The following is a 20,551-nucleotide window of genomic DNA, read 5'->3' on the forward strand; positions in this document are numbered from 1 at the left end:
ATTGTAGGATCCTCCAAGAGGACTTAAACAGGTTGCAGAGATGGTCAGGGAAATGGCTACTGGAGTTTAACACCAGTAAATGTAAAGTTATGGAAATGGGATCAGGTGATAGGAGACCAAAGGGACAGTACACAATGAAGGGGAACAGCCTACCTGTAATGATTCGAGAAAGAGACCTGGGAGTGGATGTGACACCTAAGCTAACTCCTGAGGCACATATAAATAGGATAACGACAGCAGCGTACTCTACACTGGCGAAAATTAGAACTTCATTCAGAAACCTAAATGAGGAGGCTTTTAGGGCGCTTTACACTGCCTACGTGAGACCCGTCTTAGAGTATGCCGCGCCATCATGGAGCCCCCACCTGAAGAAACACATAAAGAAACTGGAGAAGGTTCAGAGGTTTGCGACGAGGCTTGTCCCAGAGTTACGAGGGATGGGATATGAAGAGCGTCTGCAGGAACTGAACCTTACGACACTAGAGAAAAGAAGGGAGAGAGGAGATATGATAGGGACATATAAAATACTCAGGGGAATTGACAAAGTGGAAATAGATGAAATGTTCACACGTAATAATAACAGAACGAGGGGACATGGGGTGGAAACTGGAAACTCAGATTAGTCACAGAGATGTTAGGAAGTTTTCTTTTGGCGTGAGAGTAGTGGAAAAATGGAATGCACTTGGGGAACAGGTTGTGGAAGCAAATACTATTCATACTTTTAAAACTAGGTATGATAGGGAAATGGGACAGGAGTCATTGCTGTAAACATGTATGGGGTACTATGTCTTTGACACAGTACCCCCATAAAAGGCTGAAGCATAAGCTGGAGAAACAGGCAGGAATAACTGGTAGGGTGCTCCAAGGAGCTGCAAAGATGCACGAGGTGCCTTATGGCACCTCGTTCAAAGTCAAAATTCATGAGATACCCAATTGCGCACCAGTAACACGTGCACCAAGGGTGAACATCACTCACCACTGTGCAGAGACGCAAAAATAAAGTCTATAACCCCTTAACCAGATGATGACAAAGCTTCCTTCCTGGTGTATTGCAAGGTACATCAGGAATTTATTGTCCTCGCAGCCAAGTCAAGTACAAATGCAACTTTATCCACTGCATAATAAACTTTAACACGGGGACTAAGATCTGTGCCAGAGGGATGTTCGATTAAGGATCCCTGAACACCTTTGTCACTAAACAAGTGGTAGACGATTTTCACCTTAAACTTATGACCCAGGTTCAATTGAACATTTTGGGGCTCCTAACCAATACAGGACCTCAAACATACCAAATGTACGTACTTGTACGTACACTTGTCTTTACGTACGTACGTACTCGTGCGTACTTATATCTTGTACGTTTGGGTGGTTATATCCGAACAGTACAAGCTATTGCGGTAGACAAAATTCCGTCTGACCGGTATGTAAACTGTCTCAGAGCTAATGCCTCTTTCCTCAAAGAATAGGGGATTGACAGATCCACACATCACATCCGATCACCTCACCGACATAGGTGTATTTATAGGTGAGGATTACTATCATAAATACATCACTGCACAAATTAAATTGCAGGGAATGAACTAGCTAAAGGCTGCTAAGGCAAACTACTTATAGCCCTATTTTGAGTCTTAAACAAATAAATTCGGTGATGGTTGCGTGACTTGGTCAAGAGCAGTCACCACAAAACTTTCAGTGACATGACTGAGAATGAGCTCGATTTCTCTGTACACAAATTATAGGACCATAGGCATTGTTCCTGAACAAAAAAGTCCTAATAATGCTTGGATTTTCCAGCAATATTTTGACTCGGTAATCTACAGAGAAAACCAGCACTGGGTTCGATTACCATTGCGCTTAAACCATCTACAACTGCCCACTGATAGATTTATGGAACAAAACCTATTGAGGCCTAAGGTGTTATGCTTACAGAGATACCCTGAGAACTTCCAACTTTACGATGAAATCATTTAACAACAACTAAGTAATACATTCACAGAAGTCGTGCAAAACGACGAGCCTAAGGAGGAACACTATTTACCCTCACACAGTATTGAAACCTTCAGATACAACCCCATTGAGGATAGTCTTTAACTGCATTGCTAAGGGAAAACCGAATAGTGTCTCATTGAATAAATTGAATGGCCTTCAAACTAGCCTAGCCTAACCCAAAGGCTAGATGATGTGCTATTGAAATTCCGCATAGGAGTTTATGCATATACAGACGACATTAGCATGGCATACGATGGGCCTCCAAGGAGTACAGAAATTAAACTAAATTCCTATGGACAAAGAATCCCAATGATCCCAACAGCGAGTTAGTTACATATAGGTTTGCTTCGGTAGTGTTTGGAACCACTTCTTTACTGCTTCTGCTTGAAGCTACTTTAGACACGCACTTGATGAAGTCAACAACCCCCCCCCCTCTTATATAACTGAAATTGGTGGTAATCTTTATGTCGACAACTTCCAAGGGACAACAAGCAATGAACAATAACTGATAAGTATCTACAAAAGAAGCTAATCGAAAGTTGACGGGAGCTAACATGCCTCTCCAAACTTGGGCTTCAAACAACAATAATTTAAATATCTAAAGTGAGATGTGATGATAGAGACACAGGGTCCGGGATGCAAGTTGTTGTATCAGGAGATATGATAAAGCCACATCAGCCGCAAGATGAGGTAATTATCAGAAAAAATGGGGGCAGAATTATCATATTGGGCTTGGACGATAATTGAGGAAAGGAGATACGTCTCATCGTATTTCGACGTAGTATTAAAAGTTTCCCCCCTGGACACCCCCGTCCCACCAACTGAAATTATAACAATATATAAATTTTATTACTGACATTCCACGTAGATAATTTCAACGATCCATCATGTAATTTTCCCTGAATTTATTGTTTAAATAACATATATAAACTTCATATAGCTGATGATCAACTTAACAAAAATTTATGAATAAAATTAAATTAAATCACATAATTTCAGCATGATATAACGTAATTAAATAATGAAATATTTTCTTACTCTTATCATATGCGGACAATATGATAAGAGTGAGACCATTCTTCACACGGGGAGTCACACCAACACTGTGAGGGCCGCCAGCTGGCGCTCTGAAGGTCAACTGCACCGCGACAATAAGCTGGCCTCATCAACCGCAGCAAAAACGTTGTTATGGGGGAAACACCTGCCCCACTATGGCCACTATCCCTGGCACACTGTGGTCAGTATCCCTGGCACACGGTGGTCAAAATCCCTTGGGCACGGTGGTCAGTATCCCTGGCACACGGTGGTCAGTATACCTGGCACACGGTGGTCAGAATCAATGGGGGACGGTGGTCAGTATCCCTGGCACACGGTGGTCAGTATCCCTGGCACACGGTGGGCAGTATCCCTGGCACACGGTGGTCAGTATCCCTGGCACAAGGTGGTCAGTTTACCTGGCACACGGTAGTCAGTATTCCTAGCACACGGTAGTCAGTATACCTGGTACACGGTGGTCAGTATCCCTGGCAGACGGTGGTCAGTATCCTTGGGTACACTGTGATCAGTATCCCTGGCACACGGTGGTCAGTATCCCTGTTACACTGTGGTCAGTATCCCTGGCACACGGTTATCTTGAGGTTGTCTTGAGATGATATCGGTTTAGTGTATCGGTTTAGATATCGATGCTTTAGTGACCCCGCGGCCCGGTCCTCGACAAGGCTTCCACCCCCAGGAAGCAGCTCGTGACAGTTGACTAACACCCAGGTACCTCTTTTACTGCTAGGCGACAGGGGCATAGGGTGAAAGAAACTCTGCCCGTTGTTTCTCGCCGGCGCCCGGGATCGAACCCGGGACCACAGGATCACAAGCCGAGCGTGCTGGCCGCTCGGCCGACCCGCTCCCCAACGGTGGTCAGTATCCCTGGTACACTGTGGTCAGTATCCCTGGCACACAGTGGTCAGTATCCCTGGGACACTGTGGTCAGTATCCCTGGCACACAGTGGTAAATATCCCTGGCACACGGTTGTCAGTATCCCTGGCACACGGTGGTCAGTATCCCTGGCACACGGTGGTCAGTATCCCTGGCACACGGTGGTCAGTATCCCTGGCACACGGTGGTCAGAATCCCTGGTACAATGTGGTCAGTATCCCTGGTAAACTGTGGTCAGTATCCCTGGTACACTGTGATCAGTATCCCTGGCACACGGTCGTCAGTATCCCTGGCACCTAGTTGTCAGTATCCCTAGGACACTGTGGTCAGTATCCCTGGTAAACTGTGGTCAGTATCCCTGGCACACGGAGGTCAGTATCCAAGGCACACAGTGGTCAGTATCTCTTGTACACTGTGGTCAGTATCCCTTGCACACGGTGGTCAGTATCCAAGGCACACGGTGGTCAGTATTCCTGGCACACACTGGTCAGTATCCCTGGCCCACGGTAGTCAGTATCCCTGACACAAGGTGGTGAGTATCCCTGATACACTGTGGTAAGTATACCTGGCACACGGTGGTCAGTATCCCTGGAACACCGTGGTCAGTATCTCTGGCACACGGTGGTCAGTATCCCAGGCATATGGTGGTCAGTATCTCTGGTACACGGTGGTCAGTATCTCTTGTACACTGTGGTCAGTATCCCTGGCACACGGTGGTCAGTATCCCTGGCACACGGTGGTCAGTATCTCTTGTACACTGTGGTCAGTATCCCTGGCACACGGTGGTCAGTATCCAAGGCACATGTTGGTCAGTATCCCTGGCACATGGTGGTCAGTATCCATGGTAAACTGTGGTCAGTATCCCAGGCACACGGTGGTCAGTATCCCTGGCACACAGTGGTCAGTATCACTGGCCCACGATGGTCAGTATCCCTGGTACACTGTGGTAAGTATCCCTGGCACACGGTGTTACAGTATCCCTGGTACACTGTGGACAGTATCAACGGCACACGGTGCTCAGTATTCCTGGTACACTGTGGTAAGTATCCCTGGCACACGGTGGTCAGTATCCCTAGCACACGATGGTCAGTATCCCTGGTACACTGTGGTCAGTATCTCTGGTACACTGTGGTAAGAATCCCTGGCACACGGTGTTCAGTATCCCTGGCACTCGGTGGTCAGTATCCCTGGTACACTGTGGTCAGTATCCCCGGCACACGGTGATCAGTATCCTTGGCACACTGTTGTCAGTATCCCAGGTACACTGTGGTCAGTATCTCTGGTACACTGTGGTCAGTATCCCTAGTACACTGTGGTCAGTATTCCTGGTACACTGTGAACAGTATCCCTGGCACACGGTGGTCAGAATCCCTGGCATACGGTGGTCAGTATACCTGGCACACGGTGCTCAGTATCCCTGGCACACAGTTGTCAGTATCCCTGGCACACGGTGGTCAGTATCCCTGGTACACTGTGGTCAGTATTCCTGGCACACGGCGGTCAGAATCCCAAGCACACTGTGGTCAGTATCCCTGTCACATGGTAGTCAGTATCGTTGGCTCAAGGTGGTCAGTATTTCCTGGTCCACTGTTTTCAGTATCCCTGGCACACGGTGGTCAGTATCCCAGGCACATGGTGGTCAGTATCCCTGGCACACGGTGGTCAGTATCCCTGGCACACTGTGACCCGAATCCTTAGCTCACGGTAATCTTGAGGTTATCTTGAGAGGATTTCGGGGCTTTTAGTGTCCCCGCTGCCTGTTCCTCGACCAGGCCTCCACCCCCAGGAAGCAGCCCGTGACAGCTGACTAACACCCAGGTACCTATTCTACCGCTTGGTAACAGGGGCATAGGGTGAAAGAAACTCTGCCCATTGTTTCTCGCCGGCGCCTGGGATCGAACCCATTACCACAGGATCACAAGTCCAGCGTGCTGTGCGCTCGTCCGACCGGCTCCTGTTCAGTATCCCTGCCTAAATGGTGGTCAGTATCCCTGTCACACAGTGGTCAGTATCCCTGGCCCACGGTGGTCAGTATCTCTGGCACACGGTGACCAGTATCCCTGGCACACGATGTGCGGTGGTCAGTATTTCTGGCACACGGTAGTCAGTATCCCTGGCTGACAGTTGTCAGTATTCGTGGCACACTGAGGTCAGTATCCCTGGTAAACTGTGGTCAGTATCCCTGGCACACGGTGGTCAGTATTACTGGCACACGGTGTTCAGTATCCCTGAAACACTGTGGTCAGTATCCCTGGCACATGGTGGTAAGTATCCCTGGCACTCGATGGTCAGTATCCCTGGCACACAGTTGCCAGTATCCTTGGCACACTGTGATCAGTATCCTTGGCACACGGTAGTCAGTATCCCTTACACACGGTGGTCAGTATCCCTGGTACACTGTGTTCAGTATCGGTGGTACACTGTGGTCAGTATCCCTGGTACACTGTGGTCACTATCAAGAGTACACTGTGATCAGTATCCCTGGCACACGGTGGTCAGTATCCCTGGCACTCGGTGGTCAGTATCCCTGGCACAAGGTGGTCAGTATCCCTAGTACACTCTGGTAAGTATCCTAGCAGACGGTGGTCAGTATCCCTGGTACACTGTGGTCAGTATCCCAGGTACACTGTGGTCAGTATCTCTGGTACACTGTGGTCAGTATCCCTAGTACACTGTGGTCAGTATTCCTGGTACACTGTTTTCAGTATCCCAGGCACACGGTGGTCAGTATCCCTGGCCCACAGTGGTCAGTATCCCTGGGTAATGATGATCAGTATCCCTGGCACACGGTGGTCAGTATCCCTGGCACACGGTGGTCAGTGTCCCTGGTACAATGTGGTAAGTATCCCAGGCACACGGAGGTCAGTATCCCTGGTACACTGTGTTCAGTATCTCTTGTACACTGTGGTCAGTATTAATGGCACACGGTGGTCAGTATCCCTGGTACAATGTGGTAAGTGTCCCTGGCCCACGGTGGTCAGTATCCCTGGTGCACTGTGGTCAGTATCCCTCGTACACCGTGCTCAGTATCCCTGGCACACAGTGTTTAGTATCTGTGGCGCACGGTGGTCAGTAACCCTAGCTCACGGGGGTCAGTATCACTGGCACATGGTGGTCAGTATCCCTGGCAAACGGTGGTCAGTATCCCTGGCCCACGGTGGTCAGTATCCCTGGCTGACGGTTGTCAGTATTCCTGGCACACGGTGGTCAGTATCCCTGGCTCATGGTGGTCAGTACTGCTGGCACACGGTGGTCAGTATCCCTGGTACACGGTGATCAGTATCCCTGGCACCCGCTGGTCAGTATCCCTGTTACACTGTGGTAAGTATCCCTGGCACACTATGGTCAGTATCCCAGGCCCACGGTAGTCAGTATACCTTGCACACAGTGGTCAGTATCCCGGCAGACGGTGGTATCACTGGCACACAGTGGTCAGTATCCCTGTGATCAGTTACCCTGGCAAACGGTGGTCAGTATCCCTTGCACACGGTGGTCAGTATCCCTGGCACACAGTGGTCAGTATCCCTGACTGACGATTGTCAGTATTCCTGGCATACGGTGGTCAGTATCCCTGGCACACGGTGGTCAGTATCCCTGGCACACGGTGGCCAGTATCCCTGGCACACGGTAGTCAGTATCCCTGGCACACGGTGGTCAGTATCCCTGGCACACGGTGGTCAGTATCCCTGGTACACTGTGGTAAGTATCCCTGGCAAACGGTGGTAAGTATCCCTGGCACTCGATGGTCAGTATCCCTGGCACAAAGTTGTCAGTATCCCTGGCACACGGTGGTCAGTATCCCTGGTACACTGTGATCAGTATCAATGGCACACGGTGGACAGTATCCCTGGCACACGATGGTCAGTATCCCTGGCACACAGTTGTCAGTATCCCTGGCACAAGGTGGTTAGTTTACCTGGCACATGGTGGTCAGTATCCCTGGCACAAGGTGGTCAGTTTACCTGGCACACGGTGGTCAGTATTCCTAACACACGGTAGTCAGTATACCTGGTACACGGTGGTCAGTATCCCTGGCACACGGTGGTCAGTATCCCTGGCACACGGTGGTCCGTATCCTTTGGTACACTGTGATCAGTATCCCTGGCACACGGTGGTCAGTATCCCTGTTACACTGTGGTCAGTATCCATGGCACATGGTGGTCAGTATCCCTGTTACACTGTGGTCAGTATCCCTGGCACACGGTTATCTTGAGGTTGATGATTTCGGGGCTTTAGTGTCCCCGCGGCCCGGTCCTCGACAAGGCTTCCACCATCAGGAAGCAGCCCGTGACAGTTGACTAACACCCAGGTACCTCTTTTACTGCTAGGGGACAGGGGCATAGGATGAAAGAAACTCTGCCCGTTGTTTCTCGCCGGCGCCCGGGATCGAACCCGGGACCACAGGATCACAATCCGAGCGTGCTGGCCGCTCGGCCGACCGGCTCCCCAACGGTGGTCAGTATCCCTGGTACACTGTGGTCAGTATTCCTGGCACACGGTTGTCAGTGTCCCTGGCACACGGTGGTCAGTATCCAAGGCACATGTTGGTCAGTATCCCTGGCACACGGTGGTCAGTATCGATGGTACACTGTGGTCAGTATCCCAGGCACACGGTGGTCAGTATCCCTTTCCCACGGTGGTCAGTATCACTGGCCTACGGTGGTCAGTTTTCCTGGCACATGGTGGTCAGTATCCATGGCACACGGTAGTCAGTATCCCTGGCACAAGGTGGTCAGTATCCCTGGTATACTGTGGTAAGTATCCCTGGCACACGGTGGACAGTATCTCTGGTACACTGTGTTTAGTATGTCTGGTACACTGTGGACAGTATGAACGGCACACTGTGGTCAGTATTCCTGGTACACTGTGGTAAGTATCTTTGGCACACGATGGTCAGTATCCCTGGTACACTGTGGTCAGTATCCCTGGTACACCGTGGTCAGTATCCTTGGCACACGGTGGTCAGTATCCCTGGCTTACGGTGCTCAGTATCCCTGGCACAAGGTGTTCAATATAACTTCCTAAATGGTGGTCAGTATCCCTGTCACACAGTGGTCTGTATCCCTGGCCCACGGTGGTCAGTATCCTTGGCACACGGTGACCAGTATCCCTGGTACACTGTGGTCAGAATCCCTGGCACATGGCACATGGTGTTCAGTATCCCTGGCACACGGTAGTCAGTATCCTTGGTACACTGTGGTCAGTATCCCCGGCACACGGTGATCAGTATCCCTGGCACACGGTGTTCAGTATCCCTGGTACACTGTGGTCAGTATTTCTGGTACACTGTGGTCAGTGTCCCTAGTATGCTGTTTTCAGTATCCCTGGAACACTGTGATCAGTATCCCTATCACACGGTGGTCAGAATCCCTGGCACACGGTGGTCAGTATCCCTGGCACACGGTGCTCAGTATCCCTGGCACACAGTTGTCAGTATCCCTGGCACACGGTAGTCAGTATCCCTGGTACACTGTGATCAGTATCCCTGGCACACGGTGGCCAGTATCCCTGGTACACTGTGGTCAGTATCCCTGGCACACGGTGGTCAATATCCCAAGCACACTGTGGTCAGTATCCCTGTCACACGGTAGTCAGTATCGTGGTCTCAAGGTGGTCAGTATTTCCTGGTACACTGTGGTAAGTATACCTGGCACACGTTGGTCAGAATCCCTGGCACACGGTGGTCAGTATCCCTGGTACACTGTGGTCAGTATCCCAGGCACACGGTGGCCAGTATCCATGGCACACAGTGGTCAGTATCCCAGGCACACGGTGGCCAGTATCCCTGGCACACAGTGGTCAGTATCCCCGGCACACTGTGACCCGAATCCCTGGCTCACGGTGGTCAGTATTTCTGGCACACGGTGGTCAGTATCCCTGGTACACTGTGGTCAGTATCCCAGGCACACGGTGGCCAGTATCCCTGGCACACAGTAGTCAGTATCCCTGGCACACTGTGACCCGAATCCCTGGCTCACGGTGGTCAGTATTTCTGGCACACGGTGGTCAGTATCCCTGGCTGACGGTTGTCAGTATCCCTGGCTAACGGTGGTCAGTATTACAGGCACACGGTGGTCATTATATCTGGCACACGATGGTCAGTATCCCTGGCACACGATGGTCAGTATCCCTGGCACACGATGGTCAGTATCCCTGGTACACTGTGGTAAGTATCCCTGGTACACTGTGGTAAGTATCCCTGGCACACTATGGTCAGTATCCCTGCCCCACATTGGTCAGTATCCCCGCACACAGTGGTCAGTATCACTGGCACACGGCGGTCAGTATCCCTGGCACACGGTGGTCAATATCCCTGGCAAACGCTGGTCAGTATATCTGGCCGACGGTGGTCAGTATCCCTGTCACACAGTGGTCAGTATCCCTGGCACACTGTGACCCGAATCCCTGGCTCACGGTGGTCAGTATTTTTGGCACACGGTTGTCAGTATCCCTGGCTGACGGTTGTCAGTATTCCTGGCACACGGTGGTCAGTATTCCTGGCACACGGTAGTCAGTATACCTTGCACAAGGTGGTCAGTATCCCTGGCACACGGTGGTTAGTATCCCTGGTACAATGTGGTAAGTATCCCTGGCACACTGTGGTCAGTATCCTTATCTCATGGTGGTCAATATCACTAGCACACGGTGGTCAGTATCCCTGGCACACGGTGGTCAGTATCCCTGGTAAACGGTGGTCAGTATCTCTTGCCCACGGAGGTTATTATCCCTGGCACACAGTGATCTGTATCCCTGAATGACGATTGTCAGTATTCCTGGCATACGGTGGTCAGTATCCCTGGCTCACGGTGGTCAGTATCCTTGGCTCACGGTGGTCTGTATTCCTGGCACACGGTGGTCAGTATCACTGGCACACGGAGGCCAGTATCCCTGGCACACGGTAGTCAGTATACCTTGCACAAGGTGGTCAGTATCCCTGGTACACTGTGGTAAGTATCCCTGGCAGCAGGTGGTCAGTATCCCAGGTACACTATTGTCAGTATCTCAGACACTCGAAGGTCAGTATCCCTGGCCCACGGTGGTCAGTATCACTGGCCCACGGTGGTCAGTCTCCCTGGCACACGGTGGTCAGTATCCTTGGCACATGGTGGTCAGTATCCCTGCCCACGGCAGTCAGTATCCTTGGCACAAGGTGGTCAGTATCCCTGGTACACTGGTAAGTATCCCTGGCCCGCAGTGGTCAGTATCCCTGGTACACTGTGTTCAGTATCTCTTGTACACTGTGGTCAGTATCAATGGCACAGAAGTCAGTATCACTGGTGCACTGTGGAAAGTGTCGCTTGCACCCGGTGGTCAGTATCCCTGGTGCACTGTGGTCTGTATCTCTGGTACACCGTGGTCAGTATCCCTGGCACACTATGATCAGTATCTCTGGCACACGGTGGTCAGAATCCCTGGCACACGGTGGTCAGTATCCTTTGTCACACGGTGGTCAGAATCCCTGCCACACAGTGGTCAGTATCTTTGGCACACAATGGTCAGTATCCCTGGGACACGGTGGTCAGTATCCCTCGCACAAGGTGGTCAGTATCCCTGGTACACTGTTGTAAGTATCACTAGCACACGGTGGTCAGTATCTCAGGCACACGGTGGTCAGTATCCCTGGCACACGGTGGTCAGTATCCCTGGCACATGGTGGTCAGTATCCATGTCCCACGGTGGTCAGTATCACTGGCCCACGGTGGTCAGTATCCCTGGCCCACGGTGGTCAGTACCCCTGGCACACGGTGGTCAGTATCCCTGGCACTCGGTGGTCAGTATCCCTGGCACAAAGGTGGTCAGTATCCCTTGGACACGGTGGTCAGTATCTCTAGCCCACGTTGGTCAGTATCCCTGGCACTCGGTGGTCAGTATCCCTGTCACACGGTGGTCAGTGTCCCTGGCACTCTATGATCAGTATCCCTGGCACACGGTGTTCAGTATCCAAGGCACATGTTGGTCATTATTCCTGGCAATCGGTGGTCAGTATCCCAGGTTCAAGGTGGTCATTATCCCAGGCACACGGTGGTCATTATCCCTGGCACACGGTGGTCAGTATCCCTGGTTCAAGGTGGTCAGTATCCATGTCACAAGGGTAGCCCGAATCCCTAGAAGATTGAGGTCACTATTCCTGGCACACGGTAGTCAGTATCCCTGGCACACGGTGGTCAGTATCCCTTGTACACTGTGGACAGTATCCCTGGCACAAGGTGGTCAGTATCTCTGGCCCACGTTGGTCAGTATCCCTGGCACACGGTGGTCAGTATCCCTGTCACACGGTGGTCAGTGTCCCTGGCACACGGTGGTCAGTATCCCTGGCCCACTGTGGTCAGTATCCCTTGCACACGGTGGTCAGTATCCGTGGTAAACTGTGATATGTATCCCTGGTACACAGGGGTCAGTATCCCTGGTACACTGTGGACAGTATCCCTGGCACAAGGTGGTCAGTATCCCTGGTACACTGTGGTAAGTATGACTGGCACACGGTTGTCAGTATCCCAGGCACACGGCGGTCAGTATCCCAGGCACACGGTGGTCAGTATCCCTGGCCCCTGGTGGTCAGTATCACTGGCCCACGGTGGTCAGTATCACTGGTCCACGGTGGTCAGTATCACTGGCCCACGGTGGTCAGTATCCCTGGCCCACGGTGGTCAGTATCCAAGGAACACTGTGGTAAGTATCCTTTGCACACGGTGGTCAGTATCTCTGGCACACGATGATAAGTATCCCTGTTACACTGTGGTAAGTATCCATGTCACACTATGGTCAGTATCCATGTCACACTATTGTCAGTATCCCTGGCCCACGGTTGTCAGTATCCCGGCAGACGGTGGTCAGTATCACTGGCACACGGTGATCAGTATCCCTGGCACACAATGGTCAGTATCCCTGGAACACTTTGGTAAGTATCCCTTGCACACGGTGGTCAGTATCTCTGGCACACTGTGATAAGTATCCCTGTTACACTGTGGTAAGTATCCATGTCACACTATGGTCAGTATTCCTGACCCACGGTTGTCAGTATCCCGGCAGACGTTGGTCAGTATCCCTGGCACACGGTGATCAGTATCCCTTGCACACAATGGTCAGTGTCCCTGGAACACTGTGGTAAGTATCCCTTGCACACGGTGGTCAGTATCTCTGGCACACGGTGATAAGTATCCCTGTTACACTGTGGTAAGTATCCATGTCACACTATGGTCAGTATCCCTGGCCCACGGTTGTCAGTATCCCGGCAGACGGTGGTCAGTATCACTGGCACACGGTGGTCAGTATCCCTGGCACACGGTGGTCAGTATCCCTGGCAAACGGTGTTCAGTATCCCTGGCCCACGGTGGTCAGCATTCCTGGCACACAGTGGTCAGTATACCTGGCACACAGTGGTCAGTATCCCTGGATGACGGTTGTCAGTATTCCTGGTACACGGAGGCTAGTATCCCTGGCTCACGGTGGTCAGTATTCCTGGCACACGGTGGTCAGTATCACTGGCACACGGTGGTCAGTATCCCTGGCAAACGGTAGTCAGTAACCCTGGCACAAGGTGGTCAGTATCCCTGGTACACTGTGTTAAGTATCCTTGGCACATTGTGGTCAGTTTCCCAGGCACACGGTGGTCAGTATCACGGGCACCCGGTGGTCAGTATCCCAGGTACACTGTGGTCAGTATCCAAGGCACACGGTGGTCAGTATCCTTGGCCCACGGTGGTCAGTATCACTGGCCCACGGTGGTCAGTATCCCTGGTACACGGTGTTCAGTATCCCTGGCACACGGTGGTCAGTATCCCTGGTTCAAGGTAGTCAGTATCCCTGGCACAAGGGTGGTCAGTATCCCTGGGGCACGGTGGTCAGTATCTCTAGCCCACGTTGGTCAGTATCCCTGGCGCACGGTGGTCTGTGTCCCTGGCACTCTATGATCAGTATCCCTGGCACACGGTGTTCAGTATCCCAGGCACACGGTGGTCATTATCCCTGGCACACGGTGGTCAGTATCCCTGGTTCAAGGTGGTCAGTATCCAAGGCACAAGGGTAGCCCGAATCCCTAGAAGATTGAGGTCACTATTCCTGACACACGGTAGTCACTATCCCTGGCACACGGTGGTCAGTATCCCTTGTACACTGTGGACAGTATCCCTGGCACAAGGTGGTCAGTATCCCTTGTACACTGTGGTAAGTATCCCTGGCACACAGTTGTCAGTATCCCAGGCACACGGTGGTCAGTATCCCAGGCACACGTTGGTCAGTATCCCTGGCCCACGGTGGTCAGTATCCCTGGCCCACGGTGGTCAATGTCCCTGGCCCACGGTGGTCAGTATCCCTGGCACACGGTGGTCAGTATTCCTGGCACTTGGTACTTAGTATTCCTGGCACATTGTTCTAAGTATTCCTTGCACACTTTACTCAGTATCCCTGGTACACTGTACTCAGTATCCCTGGCACACGGTACTCAGTATCCCTGGCACACGGTACTCAGTATCCCTGGCAAACTGTACTCAGTATCCCTTGCACACGGTACTCAGTATCCCTGACATACGGTACTCAGTATCCCTGGCACACGGTACTCAGTATCCCTGGCAAACTGTACTCAGTATCCCTGGCACTCGATACTCAGTATCCCTAGCACACGGTACCCAGTACTCCTTGCACACGGTACCCAGTACTCCTTGCACACGGTACCCAGTACTCCTGGCACACGGTACTTAGCACACCTGGCACACAGTACCCAATACACCTGGCACACGGTAGCACGTACCCTTGGCACACGGTAGCCAGTACCCCTGGCACACGGTAGCCAGTACCCTTCGCACATGGTACCTTGTACCCCTGGCACACAGAAAACAGTACCCCTGGCACACGGAACTCAGTACCCCTGTCACACGGTACTCAGTACCCCTGGCACACGGTACTCAGTACCCCTGTCACACGGTACCAAGTGCCCCTGTCCCACGATACTCAGTGCCCCTAGCACACGATACTCAGTACCCCTGGCACACGGTACTCAGTACCCCTGGCACACGACATTCAGTACCTCTGGACACGGTGGTCAGTATCTTTGGCACACGGTGGTCAGTATCCCTGGCACACTGTGGTCAGTATTCCTGGCACTAGGTACTCAGTACACCTGGCACGGTACCAAGTACTCCTTGCACACGGTACACAGTACTCCTTGCACACAGTAAACAGTACTCCTGGCACACGGTATCCAGTACTCTTTGTACACGGTACCCAGTACCCTGGCACACGGTACTCGGTATCCCTAGCACACGGTAGCCAGTACGTCTGGCACACGGTACCCAGTACCCTTGGCACATGGTACTCAGTATCCCTGGCACACGTTGGTCAGTATCCCTGGCACACGGTGGTCAGTATCCCTGGCACACAGTGGTTAATATCCCTGGCACTCGGTGGTCAGTATTCCTGGCACATGGTGGTCAGTATCCCTGGTACAGTGTGGTCAATATCCCTGGCACACGGTGGTCAGTATCCCTGGTACACGGTTGTAAGTATCCCTGGCACAAGGTGGTCAGTATCCCTGGCACACGGTGGTCAGTATCATTGGCACACGGTGCTCAGTATCCCTGATACACTGTGATCAGTATCCCTGGCAGACAGTGGTCAGTGTCCTTGGTACACGGTGGTCAGTATCCTTGGCACACGGTGGTCGGTATCGCTGGGACACGGTAGTCACTATTCCTGGAACAAGGTAGTCAGTATCCCTGGTACACTGTGGTCAGTATCCCTGGTACACCGTGGTCAGTATCCCTGGCACACGGTGGTCATTATCCCTGGCACACGGTGGTCAGTATTCCTGCCAGATGGTGGTCAGTAACCCCTGGCACACGGTGGTCAGTATCCCTGGCACACAGTGGTCAGTATCCCTGGAACGTGGTGGTCATTATCCGTGGCACACGATGGTCAGTATCGCTGGCACACTATGGTCAGTGTCCCTGGCAAACGGTGGTCAGTATTCCTGGCAGATGGTTGTCAGTATCCTTGGCACACTGTGGTCAGTGTCCCTGGCACACGGGGGTCAGTATTCCTGGCAGATAGTGATCAGTATCCCTGGCACACGGTGGTCAGTATCCTTGGCACACTGTGGTCAGTATCCCTGGCACACGGTGGTCAGTATCGCTTCACACTATGGTCAGTGTCCCTGGCACACGGTGGTCAGTATCGCTTCACACTATGGTCAGTGTCCCTGGCACACGGTGTTCAGTATCCCTGGCACATGGTGGTCATTATCCCTGGCACACGGTGGTCAGTATCGCTGGCACACTATGGTCAGTGTCCCTGGCACACGGTGGTCAGTATTACTGGCACACGGTGGTTAGTGTCCCAGGCACTCGGTGGTCAGTATCCCTGGCACACGGTACCCAGTACTCCTGGCACACGGTACTCAGTACCCCTGGCACACGGTACCCAGTACTCCTGGCACACGGTGCTCAGTACCCCTGGCACACGATACCCAGTACCCCTGGCACACGGTACTCAGTACCCCTGGCACATGGTAGTCAGTAACCTTTGCACATGTTGACCACTATCCCTGGTACACGGAGAGATACTTGTCTTTTAATGGGTCATAGATAATAATATGATAGTATTATCATAATTAACTAGATAGTAAAAATCATTTACCGCTCTTATCCACAATATAAGTCATCTTAATTATTGGAACCGATTAAAATTTGTAAATGTGTTTTGTCTAGAGCGTAGGCGAGAGACATGAATAATAATCTACAGGTGGAAGACTTTAGAGGGACTGGTTTCAAGTCTGAACACATAAATAACACCACATGAGACCAGGAGGCATGGCAGGATGTGCAGAATAGGCCCAATGAGAAGCACTGATGTAATATGTACGCAGAGAGAGAACTATCAACATTAAGTGCCAAGACTTTTCAACACGTTCCCTCTACACATAAAGGGCATAACTGGCTGCCCCTCACAGTGTTAAAAGAGAGAGAACTCGACAAACACCTCTAAGGAATACCTGATCAACCAGGCTGTGATTCCTACGTCAATCTGCGAGCAGTCGCGTCCAACAGCCTGGTTGACCAGGCGACTAACTGGGAGGCCTAGCTGGAGACTAGGCCGCGAGGCCGTTGATCCCCGAAACTTCCAAAAGGTAGCCACAAGGTGAGTAGTCTATCAAGCGAGCGTTTAGTTCAGTAAAAATAACATGTTCCCCTCAGCGTGTCCTCCGAATGTTCAGTTAATATTTGGTGTTGCTTCATAAACTGCGTCATTTCAGGACAAACATTAACAAAAAAATGCAAACTCGGAAGAATTCTTAAGTAATCTTTATTCTGACAGTAAATCTTAGAGAGGTCACAAAATATATGGCAGATGTTATCTATATAAATAAAAATGGAAATATTCGTTTGTTCAAAATCGCTAATCTCCGAAAGTTCTTCGTCGATTACTTTGAAATTTTCACACAATGTTCCATTCGCATCTGAGCGGGGTTTTATATACATTTTATATAGATTTCACGTCTGTGACGAGAAAAAGACATGCTTTTTTTAAAAACTATGTTTTTCATGTGAGGGAAATCTTCGAAACCTCTTTATCGATTGCTTTGAAATTTTGACACAACGTTGCATTCGAATACGTGCATGTTTTTATATACCTACTATTTAGATGCCACAGCTGTGACAGGTAAAAACATGCTTTTTTGAAAAAACATTGCCATCTGTTGCACGTAAGACCAACACACACTATTCAAAATACGTTACGATTACATTTCAATGTTCCAAATTGCATTGATAAATAGATTTTTCATAGATTTTGATTTATTTTCATTTGGATTTAATTATTTTGTGTGACATTGCGTTGCAATTGAGCTGCGTTTTTTACCATAGTGCTTACTTCGTGAGTATAGTTTATTTGTTTATTTTTTTTTCATTTTCTTCATTTCGTGTTTTTAACTGTTCTTCTTATTTTTTTAGTGCAATTAGTGGTAAAATTAAGCTGTCGATTGATCTATGTTTGAATTTAAATATTTCGTTAGCATTTTTTGGTTTTGTTTTGAAAACAAGAAAATGAAAAACACGTTCATTTCACAGCTGCAAATGTGCATCAAACAGCTATGAATCCACCGGCTACAACGTTAACTGCTCTCTTCACGTTATGTCAAATGACGCGTTAGCAAAAACACTGCTGTATTCGGAAGTGCCTATGTATTACACGTGGAATGCCAGTTGAAAATCATTTGAACGACGCAAACGAGGAGAGCGAGTCGACGGACAACCTGGCATATGAAATAAACTACGATAGGCAGACATCCACCGTGCATCCCAATCAAGATGAATGCTTCTGTCTTCGCATGCAGTTGGTAAATGTGCCTGGATCAACGTCTTCCAGCAATTGAGATTTGTCAACGGCGTTACACATGCCACTTTCCTTAGTGCATGTCAACCTCTGAATTAATTGGAGAAAGACCGAGACTAGGATGTGTGCATTAGTGACGCGTCTAACATGTGACATCCAAATGAAATTCGTGCATTGTTTGCAATCATATTGACCACTGGCTCTCCTTCATCTCCAACAGAGTTATGGGAGAAATATAAATCGCACATGCTGAAGATATTGCCCGTCGAATACGCAAGGAAAATTCAAATATGAACATGGATTTCACAACAGAAATATACAACGAAGCGTTGATAATGATTGAAAACTTATGTTTAGAAATCGCGAACAAAGTCCTCAAACAATTGGAAATGCCATCACCGAATCGATCTGCTGCTGCTTCGTTCGATGTAGAATTGCGTCGTGAATAAAGTTACAACACGGGTGATCTGTTGTCGTATGTGCAATCAAATATTCCTAATCTAATGCTTGAGCGAAAAGGCATTTACAATCAAATAGTTCAAACTGTCAATAACGGGCTTGGAGAAATTTTCTTAGATTCACCAGGAAGAACTGGCAAAACCTTCTTAATTAGCTTGATTCTGGCAGCATTTCGATCCCAAAATGGCCTAACCTTAGCTCTTGCATCGGCCGGAATAGCTGTGACATTGCTACCAGGTGGAAGAACTGCTACCTCGGCTTTGAAATTGCCATTGAACATGCAATTCATTAAAACTCACACGTGCAACATTTCCAAAGCATCCGGCACACGAACTTAACACTATTATTCAGTCTAACATTCAGAGCGAGGCAGGCACATACAAGTCCGTCGGAACTGTTGAGGAAGCAGATGAAGCAGTTAATTATCCAACAGAATTTTTAAATTCACTCGATCTGCCATGGATACCATCACACGTACGGCTATTGGAAATCGGCGTGCCAATTATCATGTTGCGAAATATCATCCAGCCAAAACTTTGCAACGCTACGCAGCATGCAGTAAAAAAATTAGTAAGCGACATCGTAGAAGCAACAATTTTGACAGGACCTTTCAAAGGTGAAGACTGTCATTCCTCACATTACTATGATTCCAACAGATATGCCATTTCACTTTAAATGATTGTAATTTCAAATTCGTTGGCGTTTGCACTCACCATCAACAAAGCTCAGGGCCAATCTATAGAATTGTGCAGTTTATATCTAGACACGGATTGCTTCTCCCATGGACAATTATATTTTGCGTGTTTTAGAGTCGGCAAACCAGACAATCTCTATATCACCACAGACAATGACAACAACACATATTGTATACCCACAAGCATTGTAAAATTAAATATATTAGAAACGTGTGCTTTCTCTTTTTCTTTCTTTTCCACATACCCAGACTGAGCCACAGCAATGAGTGGTGGGTACTGCTACTTAATAATAAATACATAAAGTAACGATAAGTTACCTTGGAAGACTGCGGCACCAGGTGACTGTCAAGGGAGACGAGGGAACACAACCTCTCACAACAAGTGACCAGACATAAATGTTTCCTCACGAAGTGTGAGGTTCTCACCCAACCCCCCGACCCCCCACACCACTGATCTTGCAAACACCTTCACAAGTCTTACCAACCCATACACCAGTCTTACCAACCCCTCCACCAGTCTTACCAACCACTCCACCAGTCTAACCAACTCCTCCACCAGTCCTACCAACACCTCCACCAGTCTTATCAACCACACCACCAGTTTTACCAACCCCTTCACCAGTCTAACCAACCCCTCCACCAGTCTAACCAACCCCTCCACCAGTCTTACCAACCCCTCCACCAGTCTTGCCAACCCCCTCCACCAGTAATACCAACCCCTCCACCAGTCTTACCAACCCCTCCCCAAGTTTTACCAACCCCCTACACCAGTCTTACAAACCCTCTACACCAGTCTTGCCAACCCCTACACCTGTTGCCAACCCCTACACCTACAACCCGCTACACCTGATGTAATGGTTGGTAAGACTGATGTAGAGGGATGATAAGGCTGGTGTAGGGGTTGGTAAGACTGGTGTAGAGGGTTCATAAGGCTGGTGTAGAGGGTGTACGGGTTCGTTAGACTAGTCGAAGGGTTTGTAAGACTGATGTAGGGGTTGGTTAGACTGGTGGAGGATGTTGTAAGACTGGTGTAGAGAGTTTGTTAGACTGTTGTAAAGAGTTGGTGAGACTGGTGTAGAGGGTTGGTAAGACTGGTGTAGAGGGTTGGTAAGACTGCTGTAGGGGTGGTTTTGACTGGTGTAGGGGTTGGTAAG

At 49.9% G+C, this 20,551-nt stretch overlaps 1 protein-coding gene across 1 annotated transcript in view; it reads right to left on the reverse strand.

The window, feature by feature from the left end:
- The window catches only part of LOC123754184 (sulfotransferase 1A1), a 157,867-nt gene extending 138,104 nt beyond the window's left edge, over positions 1 to 19,763 (reverse strand). Inside the window, exon 1 of the mRNA XM_069312041.1 lies at positions 19,716 to 19,763. The gene's annotated coding sequence lies outside the window, so the exon portion shown is untranslated. The remainder of the gene's footprint in view (positions 1 to 19,715) is intronic.
- Positions 19,764 to 20,551: the final 788 nt, after the last annotated feature.

This window comes from Procambarus clarkii, chromosome 6 (assembly GCF_040958095.1).
Source record: "Procambarus clarkii isolate CNS0578487 chromosome 6, FALCON_Pclarkii_2.0, whole genome shotgun sequence".
Taxonomy (NCBI): Eukaryota; Metazoa; Arthropoda; class Malacostraca; order Decapoda; family Cambaridae; genus Procambarus; species Procambarus clarkii.